This window comes from Solanum dulcamara, chromosome 4 (assembly GCF_947179165.1).
Source record: "Solanum dulcamara chromosome 4, daSolDulc1.2, whole genome shotgun sequence".
Lineage (NCBI taxonomy): Eukaryota > Viridiplantae > Streptophyta > Magnoliopsida > Solanales > Solanaceae > Solanum > Solanum dulcamara.
The window spans coordinates 38,418,441-38,443,105 of NC_077240.1; the positions used below are offsets into that span (position 1 = coordinate 38,418,441).

The 24,665-nt window shown below is 36.7% G+C and overlaps 1 long non-coding RNA gene across 3 annotated transcripts in view; it reads right to left on the reverse strand.

Annotated features, from left to right (window-relative positions):
• LOC129887337 (uncharacterized) overlaps positions 1 to 15,923 on the reverse strand; it is a 31,836-nt gene extending 15,913 nt beyond the window's left edge. For 2 of the 3 annotated variants that reach the window (XR_008766325.1, XR_008766328.1), the window contains exons 1-2: positions 15,400 to 15,923; positions 9,781 to 9,847 (exon numbers count right to left, since the gene is read on the reverse strand). This is a non-coding gene — a long non-coding RNA (uncharacterized LOC129887337). Of the gene's footprint in view, positions 1 to 137; positions 283 to 9,780; positions 9,848 to 15,399 lie in introns of all 3 variants that reach the window. The other variant, XR_008766326.1, reaches the window with a different exon arrangement.
• Between the last annotated feature and the right edge of the window lie 8,742 nt (positions 15,924 to 24,665).

Here is a 24,665-nt window from a genome sequence, read left to right on the forward strand (position 1 = left end):
TGATCAACATTAGAATAAATTCATTTTCTACCCGAAACTCGAGAGACAGAAAAGAGATAGAACACTAGAATATTGGAAGCATGTTTGTTATAAAATTGCCTAGGATAATTCATGTATAGGATGCTCGTGACACATACCTATACACTATGTTTGGTTATTAGACAGGAGGATAGGACTAATGAAATCTTTGTTGGTTCATGCTTATCCCCTCTCAATGATATAGTTAGCCATCAACGAAGGTAGACAATTATAGGTCGAGAGACCATGATTGTAACATCAACCCTGTAAATAAGTAATTGAAAGACCCATTAGTTGCCAAAGTAAAGTATGTTAGACCAGAAATCTATAAAGGCTACAACCCTGAAATTCTTCATTAACTTGATTATACCTCATTAAAATCTTTAAGTCATTTATTTATAGTGTTTTAAATAGTCTTAGATATAATTAAACACAACTCTTTGCAACACACACGAATAATCTAGTTCATTGAAAATCTAGGAAAAGCCTAATCAAAGTCCTTTATGTTCTATAATCCGATTATGATAAGAGCCACTGTATTGCTTGTGAGAGTGCGTGCACTTGCATGTGCTTTGGTAGCAACAACGCTCCTACTTCCACTCTAGAATGGGCATCTTTTGCATTGTACCACCCGGCCTCTGATGCTCGTACTTCATTTGTTGGCAATTAAAACACTTGGAAACAAAATCCACAGTGACTATCTTTATACCACACTACCACTAATGTTGTTTCAAGTCATGAAACATCTTTGCAGCCCCCGAATGAATAGAATACTTCAAACAATAAGCCTCCTCCAATATCATATACACCCAACTACCAACTCTATGAACATAAATATGACTACTAATCCTCAAAACTACCTCAAGATCAAGAGAAGCCGACTTAGCTCCACCTTTCAACACTTTATCCCAGATCACTCTCAACTTATCATCATCAAACTAATAGGCATGAATCTTATCCATAAATGTAGACCTAGCCTCCATAAAGGCCAAAATACAATGAGATGTTGAAATATCAAGTCAGACCAACTGTTTAGCTAACGACTGAACCTCCAATGCCAAAGGTCTCTCCTCCTCCTTAAGAAAGGCTAAGTAACCCATGCTAGGTGCTTTTCAAATCAACGTATCCGCCACCATATTTTCCTTGTCCAGATGATAAAGAATGGTAATGTCATAGTCTTTCAACAACTCCAACCATCTACGCTGCCCCATCTTCAAATTCGGCTGAGAAAAGAGATACTTATAGTTACGATGATCGGTAAAGACTTCACAATGCACACCATAGAGGTAATGTCTCTAGAACTTCAAAATAAAGACCACTACCGCTAAGCACAGATCATGAATCTAATAGTTCTTCTCATGCACCTTCAATTGAAGAGAAGCATAGGCTATAAATCTCTTCTTTTATATCAACACACCACCTAAGATAAAACCCGAAACATCACAAAATACCACAAACGTGACACCCTCCTCAGGTAGTACGAAAATAGGTGCCGAGGTCAATAACTTCTTGAGATTTTGAAGGATCACCTCACAATCATCTATCCACTGATGGTAACTTGACCTCAAATCAATCTTAGAAAATACTAATTTTCACAACCCAAACCTAGGTCCTAGACGTGACATGGCGAATGAGGAACCCGAAAGTACCTCAAACAAGCCTCGTAGCATTCTTTTAGCCTTTCATAGGTAATGAAAATAAATAAACAAGCGGAAATCATAATAGAAAATCTTCAACTTATATATGTCCAATAATACCTCTAAATTTTAGATTTAATGGGGCTAAGACAAGTCCCTAGCTCACCCTCAATCTTAATAGAAAGAAATACCATAGTAAGTGTCTAAAGATCTCAAAATATCATAAGCTGGAAAGATAAAGGAGTATTGTTCCCAGAACATGGGAACTCATAAAAAGTAGTCTTCAAACGAGATCTCAACTAGCCACGTGGAGGAGAACGAGGAGAAGCACTTGTCCCTACAGGGTGATATCATGTAGGCAAAAGAGTATGCTTTAGTACTTTGAATGTACTAAGTTTGTAAGCATACATGAACATTGAGGAAACATTAAAAGATTTATGTAATATGAAACATAATGCAATGCATGCATAATCAATCATAAAGATATCTTTTAAAACATTCATTTGTGGGAAGCTAACCATAACCGACATTTAAGACCATGCGAGCTATTACATGGAATCCAACACAACCCCCTACGTTGGCCGGGGAGACTACTTGCCAGGTAGAACTCCGTCAACTTCATTCATTTCTTTAACTTTAACTTTAAGGGCTATTTATGGATCCATTAGCCTAAGCCTACAAGGGCTCCTATGTTGGCACATAGTTAATGAGACAAGGGGTTGCTACTAGGATTCCCTTACCGAATCCCACCTCAATGACCCATTCGGTGCTAAGTAAATCCCACAAAATAGTTTAATACTTCAAAATAGTCATAGCATATAACTTGAGAATTCAAAACATCATATTCGGTAGAATAGCTCATTAAAATATTTGGTGATTCAAATATGCAAGAATTATCCTTATAGCATAAATAATCCATCATTCATAGCATTTCATCATCCTTTTATTTTATAAGACTCCTTTTTTATCATAGACATTGCTTTCATAAACATTCATTTGGAGTCAAAGCTTTTATGTCAAACTTCATTGAAAATATAGTAAAACTAGGTGGGTTCAAATCACTTCAACTTGAAAACATGTATGTAAATAAATATGCATAAATACTTTAAAATCCATTAATTAGAAGTCATGCTTTAACCAACCCACCATGAATTTCAAGAACCTTTAAAGAGATAAATAGATAAATTAATTGCAATCTATCAATTCATACATATGAAATTATGTTGCATCAAAATAGACCAATAATCATTAGTTTAACCATGATTAATGCTATTAAGAATAAATAAGAATTACCCATAAAAAATGTTACTTGAAATCAAGAGATTTAATTGAAAGAGTTTTTGGACTACATGGGTGGAATAACCCATGGATAAACACCCACATAACTTAGAGTAAAGCTTAAAGAAAATAAACATAATTTATCATATAATTAAAATTCATTAGGCATGAGAGTGGAAGGAATACTCTCATTGAAGTCTTACATACCTGGAATCCGAAGCGTTACTCAAAATCAAAGGACTTAATGAACACTCTTGAATCCTAGCCTTTTCTCCTCGCTGGAGCGTTTTGTGTACTACCCGGAGTATATGAATCATCGGAATAGTATTTCTACACTACTAAGAACTAAAACTATATTTTCAGAATGAGTAAAGGAGTGTATAGAGAGAAGAGTTACTTGAAAAAGCTTGATGAACAAAATGATAAAATAAGGTGGGTATTTATAGGTGTGAATGAGGGACCTAACAATAATTAAAATAATTATAAAGAAAAAAATCTGAAAATTTAATGAAAGATTGTGATGTCATGGGTGATATCAAATGGAGGACTATTGATGTCATGGATGATGTCAAATGGATCTACATCTTTCCATGGTTGGTGACATGAACCTTCTTTTAATGAAATACTATTTTTTGGAGCTGTGTTTGAATAAGATAAATTCCTCATTAGGATTTGGTGTTTTCATATGAATTGTTGCTCTAGAAGTCTAATTTCAGATCATTTAAGAATCAACCGATTTGGAGCATCTTACAATGAGATATAAGTTTTCTTCTACAAATACTCTATTTCATCACAACACCTTATTTACAATAATTAATTTATTTGACCTACTTAATCTCCGAAATGTAAAATATGGTCTTCAAAAAGTTATAGGTAATGATGTTGGGGTTATTTAGAAATTTGAATAACCTAATTTGGACCATCCTACAAAAGGTTATGCCCAAAATACAGAAGCTGTATCATTTTCATCGAGAATTGGAATATCATATACAACATTTTTAGGGGGTGTTACACTAATGCACCCTAAAACGGATCAAATAAATCATCAATGTGAGAAAGAGGATACTTATTTTTAATTGTAACCTTGTCCAATGATTAATTGATACACATGCTCATAGTACCATCTTTCTTATTCCTGAATAAGACGGTGTGCCCCACAGTGAAACACTAGGCCAAATAAACCTTTTTCAAAAAATCTTCCAACTGTTCCTTCAACTCCTTCAACTCTGTCAGAGCCATCCGATAAGGAGAAATAGAAATAGGTTTAGTGCTCGGCTCCAAATCAACCATAAAGTTAATATCACAGTCCGGAGGAACACCCAATAAGTTTGTAGGAAACACATCCATGAACTCTCTCACCACTCTCGTGGTCTCCAAAGAAGATAAATACTTGGTAAGATCACATAAATGGGCTAAGATAAGCAACTGTTCTCTATTGTATGGTGAGCATGAATAAAATATGTTGCTCCCTTTGAATACAGACTTAGAGAACCCTTTCACACTAATCAAGGTAAACTAGGATAAGCTAAGGTCACAGTCTTAGCATAAAAATCTAGAATAGCATGATAGAGAGATAACCAATTCATACCTAATATCACATAAAAATCAAGTATTTAATAAATCAAGTCTTCCATAATCTCACTGCATAAAAATATCACTACACACGCCCGGTATACCCGATCCACCACAAAATATTCACCTACCAATGCGGAGACACTAATAGGCATTGTAAAGAGCTTACACATATAACAATGCCCTAACCAAAATAAGTAAACATATAAGAATAGGTAGAACCAGTATTAACTAATATTGTAGCAGAGTGATGGCAAATTGGGATGATATCTATGATCACTGCATTTGAGGCCGTGCCTCAGATCTACCCGGTATAACATAGCATAGTCTAAGATCACCACTAGACTGGGAACCATCATGGGCACTTCCATGAGCTCCCCAAGCTCCACCCTTGGTACTCTTGGTACCACCTCTAGTACTCTATGAAACACCTCTAACAACTGAAACTGGCATAGCATGGAAAGCCTATGACCCTGGCTGAACAGTAGAAGAAGCACATATGGGCAATCCTTTTCCTTATTACCAAAATCATCACAAACTAAACAAACTTAATAACCTAAACCTCGGTGAGGATAACCAGAAGAATCTGCACATCCTCCCTGACTCGAAGAACCACTATGCACACCATGACTAGTCTGACTAGGCCTGGGTTCATTAGCATTATATGTATCCTGAATTGCTACATATACTGATCTACCCTAATAACCCTAGGTACCCTGACTCGAATAATTTCTACCTCTAGATGAATGACCACTGAATTGACCCTAGCCATGAAATGTCTTGGCGTCACCTTTTCTAGCATGTCGAATACTCTCGATTATCTTAGCATAGTCAATAATACTATGAAATGAGTTACCCAGTAGCACAAGAGAGGCTGTGTCCTCGTGAAGATAACTGGAGAACCCCTTCACCAACTTATGGATCTACTCAAACTCGATCGGAATACTTGACATAACTTAATAGGGCAACTTATGAAAATGACCCTCATACTCAGAAACTGACAGGGAACCCTGCTACAATCTATCAAACTCATCACTGTGCTGATAACAAAGACTATATGACACGAACCTCTTGAGAAATACCTCAATAAACTACTTCTAACTCATCATAGGAGAACCAATGGGCCTATGAGAAATAACAGATCTCCACGACTCATTGGCCACTCCCACAAACTAATAAGAGGTGTAGGACACTCCATGTGACTCCAAAATTCCCAAGTTGAACAACCTATCCTGGAACTCAATCAAGAAGTCATTGCCCTTCTTCTAACCGTTCCATCAAACTTGGGAGTTTCCAATCTAACAAATCTCTCAAAGCTCTTTTGCTCAAATATCGACATGGATGCACTAGTAGAAACATGCAGAGCTGCAAATCTCGAAGAAGATATAGAAAGCATTAAAGAGGAACCAAAAGTCTTGAAAACCCATACTAGGCCCCTGAACTGGTGGTGTATCACCAACTGTAATAGAAGAACCTAATGTACCCTAAAAATACTAGAAAGCTGTGCACTATCCAATCTAGACAATTGCTTGGTAATCCATTCATGAAGCATCATAGTGTTGTTTGGGACTAAAGGAGGCTGGACTGGTCCTCTCTCCCTAGTCTGTATTTCAATAAAATTATCATGCTCATATATCGACTTAGGAGATGCCACCTTATCTCATCCTTGAGTAGGTAATACCCCTCTCATTTGGCCAAGGCCCCTAACTCCATCTCGTTCCCTGTCTAGCAAATAGACTAGGGCTTAGTTAGTAGGTACGGTGTCACCCTCTGCCACTCTAGCTCTAATCCTCACCATCTGTGTAGAAATAATAGATTAGAGGTGTGTAACACTTGATATGAATAAATCGCATGAATGGAATCAAATGGAAAGAGTTTTCCTATTAAGTATATTGTAGCTTCTCAAAGATAGGCACGAATATCTATATACTGATCTGCAAAACTCTACCAGACACCCTGCTTTTTATCTCATGAAACTAGTAAGCCTAGTGCTATGATACCAATTAGTCACTATCTAAAAGCTGAGGTGATGATGACACAAACCCCAAAACCAACCTGATATTAAGCCTAACTTTCTAACTCAAGAGATATCTTAGATATTGCAAAAAATACATGTCAAATTACAATGACCCTCCAGGTCATTTTTGAATTAAAGCATTTTTTTATTATTTAGAGCATTTCTATAATGACCCTAAGTCATTTATGACTTGTTGGAACTAACTATTCGGTCACTTGGTCATTCGTTTGGTATTTTAGGCACATTTCCCTATTTTGGAGTTTTTATGATTTTAAAAGTTGACTTTGATCATAACTTTAGAAAAAAAACCTCAAAATGGAATTTTGATGGTTCCATCAGCTCTGGAATAGAAAAATTAGGCTAGTAGCATGGTCAGTAGGAGTATTGAGGTAATCGGTATGAGTTTAGGGCCATTTGGCATTTTTGGCCTTGAAATTTTGGTCTATTATTGACTTTAGTCAACATTCTTGGAAAATGCACTCTGGTGAAATTTTGACAGTGCGGTTAGTTTTGAAATGTCAAGTTTGGCCTAGAATAAACCTTCGTTCGCTTCATGAGGATTTCAATCTAATCCAATAGCCCCTTATGGAAATAAGCTCAAAATGGAACTTGGGTGTAAGGCCCACTTTTCTTTAAAATGACCTCGTATGGGAATTTTGAATACGCCAATGAGTTTGGAATGTCAAATTTGGTAGGGTAGCATATCTCATTGGCGTGCACGGGGTTTTGAATAAATCCTAAGCACATCAGAGGAATTGGCATGCTAAGATCATTTTTGCACCAGTTGGTTCTGGTTCTGTCGCTAAAATGACTCTTGGTCGCTAAAGTGAGTGCTGATAAAGGCTATGTCCTTGTCTAATTTTGCGACACCTGATCGGTGTTTGATTTTGCGACACCTGAGGCTATGTCTTTGTCTAAATTTCAGTTGAAGTTTTATCTTTGAACCACAATTTCTCCTTCAATTGTTGGATGATTTGGACGATTCAGAAGGCTATTCTGTGTGATTGTTTGGAAGAATTCTAGTAGGGTGATCAAAATTAAGTTTTGAGGCTTACCTTGAGGTACATTTCCCTTTTCTTCCTGCAAGTCTAGTGTTCTTGAAGCTAAATGTCAATGTTGATGCATGCCTGGATTATAGCTAGTGCTGTATATGAATTGTGTTCCTTTTTGGAACATGAGCTGGGGGTAATAATTGTGACCTATTCTCGGAGTCAATTCCATGAGTTATGGAGCAGGTCCCATAATTCTCGATTTTTGACTCCAAAATTTGCCCATCTCCAAATTCGATAATTTTAGTGTCATAAACGGCGTATTAACATTGTGATTCTATTATTGCTAGCGTGTTCAGAGGCCATTCGTAAGGGAAAAGTTTTGGTTCTATGAGTTGGAGCAAGCGTGGTCAGCCTATAAGTAGGCTACAGTTTCTTCCTCTTTAGAATGAGCATGCTTAGGTATTTGTATATTGAATTGTATGAGTTTGGAGGGGTTCAAGTGTTGAGCATGCTAAATTCCTAGAATCCATGTACTAGGCATTATTTTGGGAAATTGTTGGACTATTTATGAATGACTACTATTGTTGTTGGTTATCCCTAACCTGGGGTGTGCACTATACCTTATATATTTTGAAGCATTTTTGGCCTTAGTCTAGACTTAGACTAGTGTTTCCTTAGAATTGTGCGATTTTGGTGCCATTGGGCCTTAAAACTTCTCCAACATCATTTTGAATAGTTAGCTCCCTATAGATTGATATAGCAGACTTGAGTCTGATAGTCTGAGCTTTAGCTAGGCAGTAACACAGCTTTGGGACCTTACCCCTATGATGCCATACACTCCTATCGGTCCTGTATCGCTTGGTTCTTGATTTTGGAAGTCTTCTCAACGATTCTAGTTGTATATGGTTTGGGCTGGAGTGATATATTGATGGCACTTGGTTTGGAGGTACTCTTTGTGATACTCGGTTGGCCACTAATCTTGATTCTGTTTGACTCCTTAGTTACAGTTACCCAATTGAAGTCCTTGATCCAGATTAGTCATGTTTGACTCCTTAGCTATAGTTACTTGGTTTGAGTTCGTGGTGCAACTTACTCATTTTTGACTTCTTAGCTACAGTTATCCGATTGGAGTCCGTTCCAGCTAACTCATATTTGACTCCTTAGCTATAGTTAGCTGGTTGAAGTCCGTGGTCCATCTTAATCGTATTCGACTCCTTAACTATAGTTACCCGATTGAAGTCCATGGTCTAGCTTACACGTGGTTCAATTCCTGATATCCTGATGAATCTCGATTCAAATCATTATCTACTCTCTGATTTGGGTTAAAATATCAGAGTTTGGGGATGGTTTGGTTCAAGTCTGGGAATGGGTGGTATCATTGGAACTCTATTGACTGCGTTCATTTTTCTTCAGCTATCCTTGATCCTGTTGGACTTATGGGAGACCGTCAAGTTGTTACCTTTGACTTGTGCATGAACGTACCCGTTGGGTTTATGAGAGCCCAATAGATTTAGCTAGATTCTTTCTCTTTGTTTTTAAGTACGCTCGTGTACATACCTATATTTACTTCTTGCCCTGTCTGTGATTGTGGTTATCTGCATTTTGTTTTGGTACTCATGCTACACTATGTATCTATTTTTGTGATGTAGGTCCGAGTACTAGCTATCGGTGTTGATTTGAGCCAGCAGTTGTCATGTTCGAAGGTGAGGGTGAGCACATTGAGTTACCCGTCTCCCTTTATACATATATTTTACCTGTATTTTGCTTTTTGAGACAACCTTATTTCTATGGTCCATTTTTGGAACTTGTATTCTTTTTGGTAGTAGCTCTGTATATGTGACTTCTAGGTTCTGGGAGTGATCTTTTTATTTGTATATATTTAGCTTTGTTTCCTCATGTTCATGTATGTTTCTATTATTTCATTACTGTTTTAGATTGAATTGTTGGTCTTCTACCCTGACATCCCATTACTTGTAGTTCTGGAATATGGGTCGGCTTGCCTACCGGTGGGTCATAGTAGGCGCCATCATGACTTGAGAAATCAGGTCATGACACAAATCCCATACGAGAATCCTAGAGCAGAGTCAGGCCATAAATGAAAGAAAAATGAGATACGACAAAGAAGTTCCCAAAACATGGTATTATAAGCAAAAAGAGCATCTACTACAACTTAGAATTTGAAGTACATCACAAATCTTTGAAACTAAAAATATAGACTAAACTATATAGATAGAGTCCAATGACGATAAAGAAAGCAGGATCTCACCATGATTTTGAATGGACACAATTCGATAGATCTGCTCAGCCGCAATGAGAAATGTCTTGACTAGGATCTGCATCAAAACAATACAAAAGTAGGGGTTGAATACAATCTACTTGTACTTAGTAGTTTTGGAAAACTGGTATAAGATAGACAATCAAAACTTATGAAAATAAACTATAAAACGCTTCCACCTACACATAAAAAAGTCATATTCCATCATCGGTGCCGCCAATTTATACAAGAACAGTGTGAGTAAAGTAAACATGTAAAAATACACACAAATACTCATAATAGAAAGCAAGATTCAAGATAACAGAGATACCAATGTAATGCAATACAATGATGAAATGATGTGGTGAAATCAAGGTTGTCGCACAACTTGATGTGTACACCTTGCCGAGCCTCTAGCTTTCAAGACAAGGACCCATGAGGAACTTGCAGTCCATATACCAAATCTCATGATCTCAATATCTCATTAACTTTTCACCTAACTCGTCGTCAAGAATATATATATATATATATATATATATATATATATATATAGTACTTCCATAGTTCTCAACTTTCCATGAATATGAATAATGATATGATGAATGAGGATGGATGTATCACAATACGTACAATGCAGAGGCATAATCTACTCAATAGATGCATAATAAGGGCTCAAATCCTCAAATCTCATTAAATCATGATATACACCATCACATAGCAAAAATAGTGCAAAAAATCTTTTGAAACATGCATTTACCTTCTGAAAAACATTCTTTTCATGTTACAAAGTGATAAAACTCATCTCAAGCCCCTCTCTTAGGCATTTTACATCAACACATAAGAATAATCAGTTCAAAATCCCTCTCACAGGAAATCTCATGAATCACATACTCTCAAAGCGTAAAATAATATCACATACGGCCCCCCATGGGCTAATCAAAATAAACAAGCCCCCACACAATAAACATGCCCCCACATGGGTGAAATAACAAAATTCACAATTTACAACACCTCAATCACATGGTACGATCCCATTACATAGCCTAATTCATAAGAATAATTAACTACCCAACTCAGTCTAGAAGAAAGAAAAGCCAAACCTACCTCGAAGGTCACAAACTTCAACCGAACAATTCTATTAGAGATTTATCCTTAAACATCGACTCTAAAACAATCTATAACTATTAAGAATGGAAAGTAATCATCAAAAGAGTTCCAACAATATCCATATTGCTTAGGTTAGGAACTAGGGTTAAAATTTTTCAAAAATCTCTTTGAAACTGAGAAGGTCAGAATCAGATTATTTTTTTGAAAATCATGTTCTAAAAGTAATAGAGAATTCGTGGTTGAAAAACCCGTAAAAAATAAGTAAGAATCGAGTCTAAAATCGAAGAATCATAAATTTTCCAATTTAGGGGAAAATAGGTATAGGTTTCCAGACCTGCGCTTCTTTAAATATCCCATAAATCTAACCCCAAAATCCACATTGAATTTTTTTTAAAAATGAATTTTGGAAGATGAAATTTGAAGAAAGCGAATAAAGATTGATAGAGAAACTTATCCAAATGAGATTCCCTTAGAAATTTCCCAAAAATCCCTTCTCCCAAGCTCCAAAACGAGTGAAAATTGTGGAAATAAGAACAAGGGGAAGGAGTCCAGACTTAGACACTGTTCAAGCAATTTTCACTCTTTCGCGATTGCATCCACTAACCTCTGTAATTGCGGAGTACACAGAAAATGCTTATCAGGAATGCGGGCTCACTAACGCGAACACGAAGAAGACTGGTCCAACCCATTGCATACGCGAGCCATTAGACCACAATCACAAAGTACTAAGAAAGTGACTCTTTGCGAACGCGGGCCTGACTTCCATGATCACGAAAAAGAAGAGGCCTGCACCAGAAACTAGAAAAATGCCAAACGTAAATTCTCTTATCGACCCTCGAAATGTGTTCGAGGTCCGATAAAAGTAAACCAAATATGCTACTCCACTAAAATCAATATTCTAGACTCAATATAATTGTCGAATTTTTGAAAAAAAATTGTTATGGCCAAAATACCCTCTCAAACCTCTCTTTAGGCCTAAACTTTCAACTTCTCGCCTGAACACCCAAAATACAACCTAAGGTCTCAGAGTCCTAACCAACCATCCTACTAGATAAAACTCAACATCCAGATGCAACAAAACTAAGAAAATCATCTTCCAGCTCTCTTATCTCATAATATTAACCAAAATCAACTATCTCAATACAACTCAACTCAAAAGGCTCAAAACCATCAAAATCTCACCTGATCGCATCGGGAACCACTCTAACAATTCCCACAACATATAATAAGCATGAAAATTTTAAGAAAAAAAGGGCAAAATAGCCATTTCATACACAAAACTAATTTCTCATGAAATGATATATTATAACACCCTCCTTTAACACAATACACCATTTTTTTCTTTTCCTATTCACCACTTCTCTTAATTTTCAAACCAATGCACACTTTTTTGTTCATTTCACACAAGATGTCCCACATGCAATATTTTCATACTTTGGAGATTTCTTTTTCCTTTATTCTCTTCTCTCTTTCCATTTTAAACTTTTTTTATTTAGCCTTTTTCCTCATTTCTTTGGTTCATTTTCTAATTGCTTAACATCAAGCCCACATGTGATTAGCATCTCCTCTATGGGTTTCAATAATCACTCCCAAACTTAGTCTTTAACCTCAATTTCCATACTTTTAGAGTTCAAAGAGGGATAGGTTCAAAAAAGGATTACTTGTTTCAAAATGAGTAATACTTGTAATGTGGTTGCCAAAGAAATAGAATTAAGCTCAAAGGGTTGAACTAAGGATATATTAATGGTAGTCTTTCTAGGTAAAGTAGGTTTCCAAAATTCACAAAGACAACTTAAGGCATTTCTCCAACCAAAATCAATCAAGACAAACATTGAAAGACTAACTGGGCAAGTCCTAGCTAGCACAAGTGAACATAAGGAATTATTCGACAAACTTATCACACATGGCATAAAATTAATCAAGATGAATCAATTTTTACTTCCTTTACACGCACAAATGGAATCACACTTAGTAACCACTAACGAGTCAAGAGTTCCAAAATGAGCCATAAGATTATTCACCTCATGCATTTGTTTTCGAAAATTTGGAGGGTTGTGCTCAACTTCTTACAATGAAACACACCTCATTAGTACCAAACAAGTCACATCCTCCAAAAAACATGACGATTTACCCTTAAGAAAGACATCACCAAATCCATCATCGGGCAAGTTCATGTATCTCTTCGAGATATGTCTACTCTGACTTCACCACATATGGCTACTCGTACTTCACCACGTATGGTTACTCAGACTTCACCACATAAACATCCCACAAACACACTCAGAATTAAATGATGATTTTCCCTTAAGAAAGTCTTTATCTATCATTGGGCATCGCCAATCAACAACATCATATCAAAATCAAAAATAAAGAAGATATCAAAATAAACGAAAAACTAACAAGAAACAGAAACAAAAATGACTAATCTAATACAATTCAACTAAAATCCTGACAAGGGCAAACAAATCCATAACAATTCAAGCCTAAAAAGGGAATAATCAATTCAACATACAAAAATAACTATAAATAATTCAAAATCAATACCAATATTAACATACAAATCAAAGGATCCTAAGGCAAGCACCCCCAACTAAGAATGACATTGTGTCCTTATAGTGAAAACATGAAAGCATAGATAGAGTTTGAGGGACACCCCAAGATGCCTCAATTATAATTGAGTTACTAGGGCCTGGGAGGACAATGTCGTATTCATCCTCATCATCTCCTGATCCACAGAACTTTTGAAGCGTGTCCATCATCTTTGTCAAGAATTTGCTCTTCTTCTTTTCATGCTCCTTTAGTTTCTTCTACCTCATCTCAATCTTTGCCAATTTGTATTTTATCTGCTTCTGCTCTTGATATATGGTAGATAAGGTCAATGAAGCAGTACCTGAGGTAGTGGAGGAGTCCTTTCTAGGGCTGGTGGGAAGGCGGTCTGCAAGTTGTCGAATTTGTGTGTTCATACCATGCAGCTGGCCGGATATCTGAAGTAATGTTGGAGGTCCCTTATGTAATGGACCAATATATATAGAGGTAGAGGTAGATCAAGTGAATCACTACCCTCAGCGAGTGTGCCAAACGATGGATGAAGAATATCTATCCTCCTTTTTTCAAAATATTTCTTGACCCTCTTTTCTTCAAGGGATGAATCAGTTATTTTTTGACATTTCATGCTATTATTCTGCTTTTGTTCAACCTTATCTCCCAGCATAGATGAGTAATCAAAGTGGGAAAGTAAAGACTTTTGGTGCTCTAAATGGCTACCTCTTGTATTTGTTGTACTATGATCTCACTGACATTTATTTCAAGTCCCTCTATAATAGCACAAATGAGTATCACTTTTCAAGTGATACATCATTTTTGATCCTTCAAGGTATGATCCAAAAACAAATGATGGATAGCCATATCTTGGCCACGACAGTGAATTTTGATGACTCAATCCTTAGTTTTGAAGTGATCCATTGCAGTATATGACCATCATGTAAGTGTTTCACAAACCAATCTTTCCCTTTTTCCCTTTCCCTTTATTTGTGTACCTCGTTATTAGTATTAGGGAAACCATAGAGAACATTAATTATAGTTGGGTACAAATGAACTTGATTATATACCCCAAACCGTGACTACCAAGTTATTGGCACAGTTAGTCTCAACGACATTAGCATAGAATTCGTGAATCATAGAATGATTCGCCTTGATAAGATCAGCTGCAAATCACATCCAACCGCTAGCCTCTAATCTCCCATAAAAACTGGGCATTCGGTCTTGAAGATGGTCCAATAGAATGCCCCTTTCCCTTGTGATACTTTTTGATGTGCGGAGGTTATTCAATTGGTAACACTTAGCTGAAACGAACAACTCTTAATTGTAGAACTCATCCCCAACATTTGTTCCTCATTTTGTTGCTCACTTAGGATAGAATCCGAGGACATTTTAATGCTCAAAGTATCTAGAAATAGTGAAACTACGTTAGGCAAGTGTATATGCATATAAAGGAGTGGATTAGTATATAATTAGACCAAAGAAATGGGTAAAAAGAGGTTGGGGTAAGGCTGGGCAAAGCTACTATTTTTGACAGATTAAACTGCCAGTTAGTTTGCTCTTCGTGATTGTGGGATTGGGCATCACGAACACGATGAAGATTTGGGGTCATACTTGATTTAACTCATTGTAATCGCGAGATTGTGCATTTTGATCACAGATTTCAGCATTTATCTTCATGCGATCACAAAATTGGGCATCACGATTATGGATAAAAATGTTTTCTCTGAGAATTCTTCTGTTAGGCATTTTGCCGAATAGTTCATGGGAAACAATTTAACAAGCAATTTTCATCACATCTTAGCCACTGATTCACCCTACATCAATTTACCAATCCAACACAACAATTACCAATAATATATCAACCCACAATTCACATTTAAACACACAATTTCATATTCACAATTTGGGTGAGAATCAAAGCCGATTTTCAACTAATTTAAATCAGCAAAGAGACAATAGAAGAGGGAGAATGAGAGTACATACCTTGAGGATTGTTAATTCACGAAGAGTTTTGCACAAAATAATTGTGATTTGGTTGAGTTCTTGAGATAAAGTTTAGGGCTTTTGGGAATGAGGACCATCATTTTGAAATAAAGAATTCGACTTTTTAAGTGACCACGATTCATTGCGGTCGCAACCCGTTCCTCACGATCACAACTGGGCATCTTGGTTTTACTCTTCACGATCATGACCTGTGGCTCATGTGATCGCACCAAGTCAACAATTACTCTTGCGATCGTGGCCTGTAGCTCATGCGATTGTGATGAGTTACCTGTGTAATAGACCTGGGGAGTCTCTAATCTTTTTGGCAATGGCAGGATCCATTCAGCTACCCGCCAACTTGATTTTGGCAATCCTAAGCTCCCAAAAAGTATTTCAAGTTCCATTTTGAATGTAGTACAACCCTAACTTCAATTCCAATCCTAATCTAAAAATTAAATTCAAAACCAAAATTTTTAGAAAATAATGGGTCGCCTCCCATCAAAAGCACAATTTAATATCGTGGTATGACGCAGATACATCACACTTTGTGTTTTTACTTAAAGGCAATGAATATCCTTCCCAAGGTCAAATTAAAGCTTCATTGAGATGCATGGGTGAAACATGAGAGAATCAAGAGTTTCACTCGAACTATCCACTTCAAAGATTTGAATTTCTTACCCAATTTCACATCGTTCTTTTTTTGAGGATCATTGGGTAAAAGTGAGAATATCACTAGGCCATTTCTTGAACTTTGAATCTAATATTATTTGCCTTCAAGTGAGTAATATTCTCACTCTCAAATGAATTAGAGTTGTCATAAATTATATGTTTGAGTTGTTCATGCAACTCTAGTGTCATTTCTTTGATTTCGACATCTTGGATTATTATTGGCATTCCAATACCCAAGATCTCTTCCACATTTATCACAACCCCTTTTTCTTTAGATTCGAACTCCAATTCATTATTCTTGACCACTTGAAAAGGAACATCATATGTTTCAATCTTTGTTCTTACATTGGCCTTCAAATTTGCAATTGCAAGCTCAAAATGGATCAAATCATAGCATCGATCTAGGTGTAAGTCAAATAATTCATCCTTCATCAATAATACGACATCCCATATCCTCACAAAATTTTCAAGTTGTTAGGTTATGTACGTGAGTCAAGTTTGACTCACAATACCTATTTTGTCCTACATTTCTTCATGTCGAGAGGCAATTACATAACTTTGCGCATCTTGAGGTCTTCCACAATAACAACATCGATTATCAATTTCGGGATTGCAACCATCAAGTTTGTTTTCATCACTAGAAGACATAGAACCAACACAAAAAGAAAACACAAACAAATGTTCACAATTTGGATAGAAACTAGTAAACTATAAATTTTAAATTAATTTAATGAGCCAAATTGTTCTTCAACAATTGTACCATTTTTGATAATGCTCAATACACTCTAATAAATTAAAGTGTAGATTATTAGTAGCAATATATAACCCAACATATAAGTTCGGGATCGAATCCCATAAGGAATAATATCTAGGCGATTGAAGAAATAAAGAATTACAAGGTACTAGTTTAAATCTGAAACAAAGATACAAGTATTTTTTTTGGGGGGGGGGGGGTTGGTAACAATTAAAGATATGAGATAGAGGGTGGTGAGAGAAATAACCATTTCAAGCAAGAATACCAAGGAGATTTGGAAATGGAAAGTCAATTAACATACGATCCATTGCAAATTAGTTTCATACAATCTCAATTAATCATGAAAATAATCAAACATGCCTTGAAATCTCAATTATCTATCTATATCTTCCGATCGTAGGCAAATATTTCTCAACTAGCTCTTTTGAATCTAGCTAAGTGCCAAAAAAGATAATGCAATTTTAGGTAATGCAAGGATTTTACTATTACTAGCTCAAATTCAATAAATGAAAAATTAATCCTCAAATTAGCACTAATCAATCGTTTGCAACCTTAATTAACTTTTTCAGGCTAAATTAAGGTAAATGGCAAGTCCTAGGAGTGATGAAATCCTTTGAAAAACAATTTTCAGAGTTGGAAGAAAGAAGGAATCATAGCGGAATTTGATACATGGATGTTTATGCAGTGAAGACTTTGGAGTGCTTGTGGATGGTGTGCCACATGGGTACTTTTCAGCTTCTCGAGGGCTGCGACAAGGGTTCCAAATCTAGCCTGTTGATTTTTGTAACACACAAGAAGACTCCTTACCACTCCGTGAGGAGTGGGATAAGTGATACATCTAGCGAGCACCGGTGAAGAGCGCAAGCAAAGCTGGAGCTCGGGTATTGATATATTCCATCAAAAGAAAGGAGGCAGATTGGTAAGAAGGCCAACCACATAGGGGGGAGCATGAAATAGATTAGATAATCAAAGACCCATATCATATAAAAGATAATATTCAACTAATTACAAAATCACAAGATGAAAATCAATAACCCAACAATTATTATCACAAACACAATAATCCAAATTAACAATTAACAAATACACATAGAAATATTCAATACAAAATATATAGTTGAAGAAAGAATTAAAGATAAATACAATAGCTCTTAATCTTCACTCTTATGGTGTTGGTTGTGGAATCTTGATCTTGAAACTAAATCCAAGATTAGAATTATCCAAGTATTCTCTTCAAAATGGTTGTGCATGAGTGTATTATCAAATTTAGGATCAAATTGTGAATTTTCAAAATAATGCATGGCATTTTTCTCTTCGCGTTGGCGATAGTTTGACCACGGTCATGAGGTTAGCATTGACCAATCTTTTGCAATTGCAACCCTTGTCACACGATCGTGACGATTTATCAATATATTGACCACAATCGCGTCACGTGATAAATAGTCTCTGGCTATTCTATTTTTTGAATTTTAGTCTCTATTTTGCCTCATTTTTTACTTGGTTTGTTCTCTTATCTCATTGATAAACTATATCTCATTATCCTACAACACATGATGAAAAATACATGAAATACAGCAATTCTCAAATAAACAAAGCAAAACCATAGGTTTAAAGATAAGATAAGTTGGTAAGAACACCCACTTATCACTATACCAGTATTTAGATAGCTCTATTTGAGGCTTTGTATAATAGAAAATATAGATATCCAATGGGTTGGTTCAATGCATTTGAGTTCAATCCTTAAAGCACAATTTTATTGAGAGATTCATTGAACAAAGTAAAGTTGATCCAACAATGACTTCTTAAAGTTCATAGAAGGCAAAAGATTTATGTGGATGAAAAGGTTTGAGATTTAGAGTTCATGGTTGGATAGATGGTGTTGCTAAAGGTATAACTCATGAAGGGTGTCATGAGGTCCTGAAAGAAAGGCAAGCTCAATTTCAATCGATCCTTTTGAAGCATTATAACATATTGGGGAGGTGTCTTGTGAGTTAGCCTTACCTTTGGGTCTTTTAAGTCTTTACCCTATTTTTCTTGTGTCTATATTGAAGAAGTATTATTTATATGGATCCTAGGTGAGATTCAATAGGACTCAGTAGAATTGAATCAAATTTTGACCTTTGAGGAGGTGTCTATAACTATTTTGGATAGATGGATTCAAAAGTTAATGTCAAAGAATGTAACATCTGTGAAGATACAGTGGAGACAATATCTATTGTAAGAGACGATTTGGGAAACTGAGTTGGACATGTGGAGCAAATATCTCCAACTTTATTACCATTCAAGAACTTTCTATCTCTTTACATCGAGGATGAACATGTATTTTAGTAGTAGATAGTGTAACGACCCTCAAGATTATTTTGTGATTTTCACTATTTTTTTCTTGTTTGACCCTCCACATCACATTGGTTATTGGGATGAGTGATAAGATTCTCAAGATTGTTGAATGGGTTTTGGGAGAGTTTGTCAATTTTGGAAGTTGAAAACTTGGAATATTTGACCAAAGTTAATATTTGGGGTTGGTGAGCTTGAATCCAAGATTTGATGATTCTAGTAGGTTCGAAGGGTGATTTATGGCCTAGTTGAAGGTTCAACATCAATCTTATAGTTTTGAGTGTATTTTAGACCTTTGATTGGATTTCTAGAGTTTGGAGTTGACCAAAATCAATATGTCACAATCCGACCTCTCGAGTCATGATGACACCTACTATAACTCACTAGTAGGTAAGCCAACCCATATCCCGAAATTATAAGTAATGGGATTAAGGGCAGAAACTAAACAATAATAAAGCAGTAGCTGAAATTACAAGAATATATAAACAAGTTGAAGCACATTGAATGTATATATACATCAAAATATAAGATCCCTTCCAGATGCTGGAAGTCACAAGTACAGAGCTGCTATAAAATATTGATACAAGTCCCAGAAGTGGACCACTGAAGCAAGATTGTCTCAAAAAGCAACAGATTAGTCAAATATGTATAAACGGAGACATGAAGATCCAAAAATTCCAAATTCTCACCCATGTATCTGAAATAGACTGCAACTGGCCTAAATCAGTGCTGGTAACTAGTGCTCAAACTTGCATCACAAAACAGATGCATAGTATAGTATGAGTACCAAAACAATAGATACCCAGTAGACATCATAGGACGACTGAGCTTGAAAAGTAAAGGCAATAAGAAAAGATAGAATTTGAGGAAGTAGTAGAATCAACAATAAGTAAAGGAAATACAAATGAGTGTAAGGACTAAAAGGACTAAATACAACTAACTAAACCTAACTGGTCCCCCCATAAGTTCAGAAGGCACACTCGTGCGCAAGTTTAAATAAAAACCTGAGAGGACCCCATAAGTTCGATCACTACAGAGAATTGCTAAAACTACTAAGAATGAGAAATGATGAGTCTAGAGCCAGAATAGTGTAGCCTGGACCTTGAACCACGGTTAGCCTCCAAGTAACCAATAGTAATAACCCAGCTAAGAAGTCTAGTGCCTGGACCTCGAACCGCAAATGAGTATCAAATGGGCATATCAGTAGTAATCTTCAAATAGTCAATATGGAAATCCAAGCTAAGAAGTCTAGCGCTTGGACCTCGAACTGTGGATGAGTCACAAAGAGGTAAGAGTCTGTGATCGGATAAGTCATCTCTGTAGAAGTTAAGCGGGTAGAATGATCAAACCCTGAATCTGCAATGGTAGTTGTTGATGAATAATATCATGTTATCCCATCATTCCAAAACCCTCGTGGATCGACTTCCACTCTCAGATAGTCGATTCAACACTCTAAGTTTGACCAAACTCGATCCTGAATCACCAAATGAGGCCCCAAATCTCAAATCATCCATGAACGAGCCATAAAAAATGGAGAGTGGGTAGAAGGTCATCAAGATGAGGCAACACCTAATATAAGGCTCAAACTTCCAAACCCTAGTCTGCTATTCCACTCTACATGAAGCTAAGTCGTTTGAATCAACATCAGAGTAAAAGCAAGCCTAAAGGCTCCAACTATCACAAATACATGGCAAACTCTAGTCTAAGTTTAGACTAAAGGACAACATGCTCCATATCAATAAAAAATAATAATAATCAAGGCCAAGGTTTAAATGATTAAATTAAAATACATCATGCTCACAAGCACCCAAAATTACCTGAAAAGGCCTAAAAGAGAATTTCTACACTAATGGGCATGCTAAATCACCTAACCACCCCAAATTCTAAATAACCTTCACTCTATCACATAATCAAGCTCAATTTAAGAAGAGGAAAACCGTAGCCTACCTGTAGGCCCATCACGTGCGCTCAAAATCAAAGTGTCAGAGCTTTCTCATTTCAAATGGCCTCCAAATGCTGCCACACTATTAAAAATAGATTCACAACGTCAATATAGTCATTTGAAACTAAATTTACTAATGTCGGAGAAGGACCAATTTTGGAGTCAAAAATAGGAATGTGGGACCCATTCCAGAAATTCCACTTCATGAAAAGGTTTAATTTACCTCCCCGAACTTGTGTTCCAAAATGGAACACAATTCAAGGCTCAGACTAGCGGAAAAAAGATCATGCAAAAATTTCTTAATTTAAATCAAGTAAACAACAAAGGTAGCATGTTATCACTCGATTTTACCTTAAACGAAGGCTTCGAAATACTTTTCGAAGTCCCCAACACCTTCTCCTAGCAATTACCCACAATTTGGCCTTTGAATAACCCATTTTTGCCTTGAAATGAGAGAGAAGCAAGCTTTTGAAGTTGGGGATTTAAACTGAAAAATGGGTATGATTTAACTACCCAAGCATCACAAAAGAGTACCTCAAAGAGGCGGGCCTCGTTAAAATGAAGACCCTATCGCTGGGGTTGCTTTAGAGACTATCTAACCGCTTTAGGGACACCTTCCCATAGGGGCACCTCGCTTTAGCGACACCTTGATTGCTTTAGCGACCAAGGGTAGATTTAGTGATGGCACTAGACACAGCTACATCAATTGTGTTTTGAAAAATGGCCAAGTCTTTGATGGGGTATTCGAGATTCATTCGGAATCCCGTGCGTGTAAATAAGGTATGCTACCCTATAAAATTTAACGTTTTAGACTCAATGACATAGTCTAAATTTTCATTTAAGGTCAAATTCCAAAAAGTGGATCCTACACCCAAATGTCATTTTTAGCCAAATTCCACAACGGTCCTTGGGATTCGACCAAAAGTCTCAAGAAGCGCACGAAGGGTCATTCTAGATCAAACTCGATATTTCAGAACTTACCACACTTATAAAATTTTCATTTCTAGTGCATTTTTTAAGAATATTGACCAAAGTCAAATTTAGGCCCAATTTCAAAGGCTAAAATGTTAAATGGTCCAAACTCGCACCGAAAGCTTTGAAATTCATACCGACCATACTCCTAATCTAATTTTGCCATTTCAGAGCTAATGGAAGCGTCAAATTTTTGTATGAGGTTGTTTATTTGACGTTATTACCAAAATCAACTTTGTAAGTTTCAAACGCTCCAAAATAGAGAAACATGCTTAAAACCCAGATGAATGACCAAGTGACCGAACAGTCAGTGCTAGCAAGTTATAAATGACTTTGAATCATTATATGGATGCTATAAACGATGAAATGGTGCAATAACTCAAAAGTGACCTGGAGGATAATTACAATATCTACTACTAAAAGAACTTTCATCTACAAAAGTAAGAATCAAAAAGTACTTGAAGGCTCAAATAAGTAAAGAACTGCTCCCATATCTCCTGGTTGGTCTCCAAGGTAGCCTCCTCGACTAGATGATATGTTCAATGGATCTTAACCATAGGAATGGAAACAATCTTTTTAATAAATATCAGACGATCATCTAACTCAATTGAATCATATTAGACAAATGAGACTCATCTGGAACATAGCGGGGCAACATCAAAACATGGAAAACTGGGTGGATAGCTGAGAATGCTGGAGGCAAGGCTGACTCATATGCAACATCCCCAACTGTCCTTAAAATCTCAAAAGGGCCAATATATCTTGGGATAAGCTTGCCCCGCCTCTCAAACCTCATCACACCCTTCATGGGCAATACTCGGAGGGAAACTCTATCACCAATGAAAAATCTCAATGGATAACACCTACGATCGGCATAACTCTGGTGTCTACTCTGAGATGTCCTAAGCTTAACCTGAATAACCCTCACATGATCTAAGGCCTCTTGCATCAAGTTTGTACCATGCATCCTACGTTTCATAGTCTCAAACCAACCAATAAGAGAGAAACAACTCCTACCATATAATGCCTCAAATGAGGCCATCTGAATACTAGAGTAGTAGCTGTTGTGATAAAAGGCCTACCATATAAGGCCTTAAATGGGCAAACCTCTCAGCTCTGTAGGAAGTATGAAAAGGGAGGAAGTGTGCTGACTTGGTCAATCAATCAACGATGACCCAAATGCTATCAAAACCTTTGGAAGTCGAGGCAACCCCACATTGAAGTCCAGGGTGATATACTCTTATTTCCACTCAAGAATTGCTAATATATGAAACTCGCCACCAGGCCTTAAGTGCTCGACCTTTACCTAGTAACAACTCAAACAATGAGACACATAGTCTGCAATGTTCTCTTCATATTGCTCCACCATTAATGCTACCTCAAATCACGATATATTTTAGTAGTGCCTGTATGGATAGCATATCAGGAATCATGGGCCTCACTAAGAATCAACTGAATCAAGTTCTCAACTCTCGAAATAAATAAGTGTCCATCAAATCTCAAAACCCTATCTGGATCTTAGGTAGCCTGACCGACGTCACCTCCAAAAACTTGATCTCGAAGGGATACCAACTCCTCATCCTCAAATCATCGACCAAAAATCTAATCTAATAGAGAGGACTAAGCTCCCAGATAAGATAGATACACCTGGAATCTAAAATATCAAGTCAAATCATCCCATTAGCTAAGGACTTAATGTCCAAAGCCCAAGGTTGCTCCACAATAGAAAGGAATGCTAGACTACATATACTTATTGCCTTCCAACTCAAGGCGTCTGCCACTATATTTGTCTTTCCTAAATTATAGAGAATACAGAGGTCGTAGTCCTTCAGGAGCTCAATCCAATGGAGATGCCTCAAATTAAGATCCCTTTAACTCATAATATACTGTAGGATCTTATGATCAGTGTAGATCTCACAACGAAATCCATAGAGGTAATGCCTCCAAATCTTAAACCCAAAAAGTACCACCGCTAACTCCTATTCATTAGTGGGGTAGTTACACTCATAAGCTTAAGCTGCCTCAATGCACATGTTATAACTCGGTCATAGTGAATCAACACACAACCCAAATCGATGCTGGATGCATCATAATATACAGTAAAGACCTCCTCCTTAATTGGTATAGTCCATATAAGAGCGGTGGTAAGGAGCTCCTTGAGTTTCCGAAGGCTCAATTCGCACTCCTCAAACCACTTAAATGGAACATCCTGGTGAGTCAACCTAGTCAATAGAACTGTGATGGTAGAGAAGCCTTCAACAAATCAATGATAATAGCCTACTAGTCCATTGAAGCTGCAAATCTCAGAAATAGAGGTGGGTCTAGCCCAATCTCGAATAGCCTCAATATTCGCCAGATCTACCATGATTCATCCTTGGACACTACATGCCCCAATAATGATATAGAATTAAGCCAAAACTCACACTTTAAGAACTTGGCATAAATCTGTTGATCTCCCAAAGTCTGGAGCGCTGATCTCTCAAAGTCTGGAGTGTTGATCTTTCAAAGTTCAGAGCGTTAATCTCAAATATTGTTCATGCTTACTCTGTCAATGCGAGTATACCAAAATTTCATCTATGAAGACTATGAAAAAGG